General features: G+C 33.1%; 1 pseudogene; it reads left to right on the top strand.

Annotated features, from left to right (window-relative positions):
* Positions 1 to 686: 686 nt before the first annotated feature.
* Positions 687 to 1,681, top strand: LOC101725321 (nibrin pseudogene; annotated as a pseudogene).
* The last annotated feature ends 3,141 nt before the right edge of the window (positions 1,682 to 4,822 follow it).

Genomic DNA, 4,822 nt, shown 5'->3' on the forward strand with positions numbered 1-4,822 from the left:
AACAATGAATCATAGAATTGGTTCTTTGAAAGATTAAATAAAATTGACAAACCCTTAGCCCATCTCATCAAAAAAGAAAGAAAGAAAAGAAAGAAAGAAAGAAAGAAAGACAGAAAAACTCAAATCCATACAAGTAGGAATGAAAAGGATGAAATCACAATGGATCCTGCAGAAATCCAGAAGGCCATCAATCCCTACTTTGAGAAACTGTACTCTAATAAAGATGGAAACCCCAGATGCAATGGACAGATTCCTAGCTATGTATGAATTACCAAAGCTGAATCAATAATATATAAAAATTCTAAATAACCCAATGGCATTCAATGAAATTGAAGAAGTAATAAAAAGAAACTACCAACAAAGAAAAGTCCAGGTCCTGATGGAGTCACTGTTGAATTTTATAAGAACTTTAGAGAAATTGAATGCTAGTACTTCTCAAACTCTTTAATGAAATTGAAAGGGAAGCAACACTCTGGAACTCATTCCTGGAAGCAAGCATCACCCTGATACTAAAACCAAGAATGATAGAACCAAAAAAGAGAATTCCTTAATAAACATAGATGCAAAAATCCTCAGTAAGATACTGGCAGGGGCTGGGGATTTAGCTCAGTGGCACCACACCTACCTCACAAGCACAAGGTCCTGAGTTCGATCTCTGGTAACCACCCCCCCCCAAAAAAAAGAGAGAAAGAAAGAAAGAAAGAAAGAAAGAAAGAAAGAAAGAAAGAAAGAAAGAACAAAGATACTGGAGACAAGCCGGACCCATGTGGAAGCTGCTACCTGACATGGGACCGGCTCGAGGAGAACCATATACACTTTTGACTGGTGTTGAGTATGTTGTTGGAAGGAAAAATTGTGCCATTTTAATTGACAGTGATCAGTCCGTCAGTCGAAATCATGCTGTGTTAACTGCTAACTTTTCTGTAACTAACTTGCAAACAGGTGAAATTCCTACTTTAACAATAAAAGATAATTCTAAGTATGGCACCTTTGTTAATGAGGAAAAATGGCAGAATGGCCTTTCTCGAACTTTGAAGACAGGGGATAGAGTTACCTTTGGAGTGTTTGAAAGTAAATTCAGAGTAGAATATAAGCCTTTGGTTGCGTGTTCCTCTTGTTTAGATGTCTCTGGGAAAACTGCTTTAAGTTAAGCTGTATTACAACTTGGAGGACTTACAGTAAACAACTGGACAGAAGAATGTACTCACTTTGTTATGGTATCAGTTAAAGTTACCATTAAAACAATATGTGCACTCATTTGTGAACATCCAATTGTAAAGCCAGAATATTTTACTGAATTTGTTAAAGCAGTTCAGTCCAAGAAACAGCCTCCACAAATTGAAAGTTTTTACCCACCTGTTGATGAACCAGCCATTGGAAGTAAAAATATTGATCTGTCAGGATGACAGGAAAGAAAAAAATCTTCAAAGGGAAAGCATTTGTATTTTTAAATGCCAAACAGCATAAGAAATTAAGTTCAGCAGTTGTTTTTAGAGATAGAGAAGCTAGGTTGATAACCGAAGAAAATGAAGAAGATAGTTTTTTTTCAGCTCCTAGAACCTGTGTTGTTGACATAGGAATAATAAATACACAGATCTTAATTCCTGACTCCCAGAAAAAATGGATTCACTCAATTATGGAGATACTCCAAAGATTTCTTGAAAGAAAAGTAAAATTTTAATCACCTGTTCTGTATGTTATTACTTAATGAAGATATATTAACTAATATTTAAAAAAATCTTGTGTAACAAAAATACTTGTGTAACATAAATACAACAAAATGTACTATATTATCCTAGCGTCTTAGATCAAATTTGGGATTGGAATAAACTAATAAAAGATTGAGATCTCTGTACACAAAGTATAAAACTATAGAAAGAAAATTTAAGAACCTAAATAAATGGAGAGAGATGTCATGTTTGTGAAGAGAAAATGACTAAAATTACAAAAATTATTCATTTTCCTCAAGTAAATTTACAGTCAATGGAATTCCTAATCCAACAAGGCTTTTGAAAAGATAATACTAAATGTGTATGAAAAAATAAAGGACCAAGAATAGTCAGGATTCTTTCGAAGAAGGGCAGAAAAAGATCTGTCACCAGCCACGAGAACTTAATTGAATTTACAATAATTAAGACAATATAGTAAATATTTGGATACAAAGATACACAGATTTATCAAAGGAACAAAGCTAAAAACAAAGCCATGTGTATATGAACTTTGGCATAAAATAGAATCTCAGATATATTTAAAACAGATTTCAACTCAAAATGTCAAAATACTAGTAAAAATTAGTAAGAACTATAGATATCTTTTAAAATCTATCAATATGAAGAATTAAAATACAAAAAGCAGTGACTGTAAAATAAAAGGATAATAATTTTCACTATATTAAAATTAAGACCTTTTTTTCTGGCAGTGCAGTACTGGGGATCAAAGTTATGGTACTTTTATACTCAGCCCTTTATATATATATATATATTTTTTAATTCTCAGGTTGGATCTTGGTAAGACACCCAGGCTGGCCTTGTGCTTGCAATCTTCCTGCTTTAGTCTCTGTAAATTCTGGGATTACAGGAATGGGCCATTATGCTCAGCTACAGTTTTTTGTTTTGTTTTGTTTTGTTTTTGGTACTGAGGATTGAACTCAGGACCTTGTGCTTGCAAGGCAGGCAGCAGAACCACTGAGCTAAATCCCCGGTCCTGCAGTTTTTAATTTTTAACACATTAAACAGGTTAAATTAGAAAGTGTTAATAGGTTTCCTAATGCACATAAGTGAAAAAAGGATTAACATCAAGAAAATACAGATAATTTCTACAAGTCAAAAAGAATACACAAATATGAAATTAAAATATGTCCAGCAACTGCACTCTTGAGTATTTATTCCAATGAAATAAAAACTTATGTAAAAGAATGTTCATAGCAGCTAAGTCACTAAGGTGACCACAGGATTCAGGATGACAGTTATTCCATTAAGTGGGACACAAGGCTAGTGGTACCATATACAGTAATTAATGGTAGGTTACTTTCAGTTGTCTACCTTGTATTCTGGATGGTAGATTGTTATTTTTGTACAAGGTCGAGGGAATAGGAGAGGAGAGGAGATGATAAACAAAAAATAAATAACTTAATAACAGGAAAAGCTTAAGGTAGTACATATTCTTTGGTACTATTATATGTGAATGACATTGTCTCTTTAATTACATTTTCTAGATGTTTGTAACATATATTAATTCATCTCATATTCATCTTATGTTCAGCCATTTTTCTAGATTCTTCTGATTATCTGATCTTTTAAAAAATAAATTATATATATGTAATAATAAAAAAAGATACTGGAAAACAGAATGCAGCAAATCATCAAGATTATATATCATGACCAAGTAGGATTCATCCCAGGGATACAGGGATGGTTCAACATACGCAAATCAATAGATGTAATGCACCACATTAACAGAACCAAGGACAAAAATCACATGATCATCTCAATAGATGCAGAAAAAGGATTTGACAAAGTCCAACACCCATTCATGATAAAAATCCTACAGAAAATTAGAATAGATGATCTTTATCTCAATCTGATAAAAGCCATCTATGACAAACCAACAGCCAACATCATACTAGAAGGTCAAAAACTGAAAGCTTTCACTCTAAAATCAGGAACAGGACAAGGATGCCCATTATCCCACTCCTATTCAATATAGTTCTGAAAACATTAGCCAGAGCAATTAGACAAGAGAAAGAAGTAAATGGAATAAAGATAGGAAAGAAAGAAGTTAAATTACCATTATTTGTGAACGACATGATATTCTACATAGAAAACCTTAAAAACACCACCAAAAGAATCCTGTATTTCACAACCAAATTCAGTAGCACAGCAGGATACAAAGTCAGCACTCAAAAATAAATATAATTCCTATACACAAATAACCAACTCATTGAGAAAGAGATGATGGAAATCAGTATTGGAATTCCTCAAAAAACTAAAACTAGAGGTTCCATTTCTTGGTATCTTCTTGAAAGATTTAAAAACATCATACCACAGTAATATATGCACACCTATGCTTATAGCAGCACAAATTGTAATAGCAAAACCCTGGAAAGAGCCCATATGTCCATCAATGAATGAATGGATAAAGAAAATGTATTTTTAATGAATGGAGCACTACTCTGCCATAAAAAGGTAAACTTGAGACATTTTATAGTAAATAGATTTCCTTGAGAACATAATTTTAAGTGAGATAAATCAGACATCCATGTTTAAATATTGCATTTTTTCTCTTTTTGAGAAGCCCAAAGGGTAAATAAGGACCAAAATGGAGGATAGATATTGGGAGGTAGGAAGAACATGTTCAAATGGGGAGGGGATCAGGGAGGGGAGAGGTAGAAGGGAAGGAAGAAAATAGGGATTAAAAAAAGAATGGGAGGAAAACAACAGAAATAAAGTTTTATAAATGGAGAGGGGAAGAAGGATTGAAGGGGATTGAGAATGGGGAAAAAGTGAATTAAGATATTAGTATTGTTACAAATTCCCTACGATGAATGCAATTATTATGTGTATCTATAGTGTTCCAATAAAATTAATTAAAAAAAGAACAACTGGTGCTGTGAATGTTGTTAATATAATCAATCCAACAATTCTGTTTAACAATTTGCCTATGATGTCACTATTGTTAATTCATATACAGTAACACTTCCATTCACGAATGCTTCTGTTGTAAACAATTTTGCAAACTCTGTATTGGGTGACAGATCAACCATGGCTATCTTCCCCACACAAATACAAAAGCAGCCCCCTTCCCCCAAATTGTAAAACAAATT

This window comes from Heterocephalus glaber, unplaced genomic scaffold (genome assembly GCF_053883595.1).
Source record: "Heterocephalus glaber isolate CG9 unplaced genomic scaffold, H.glaber_assembly_v1.0 deba00001594, whole genome shotgun sequence".
Classification (NCBI taxonomy): domain Eukaryota; kingdom Metazoa; phylum Chordata; class Mammalia; order Rodentia; family Bathyergidae; genus Heterocephalus; species Heterocephalus glaber.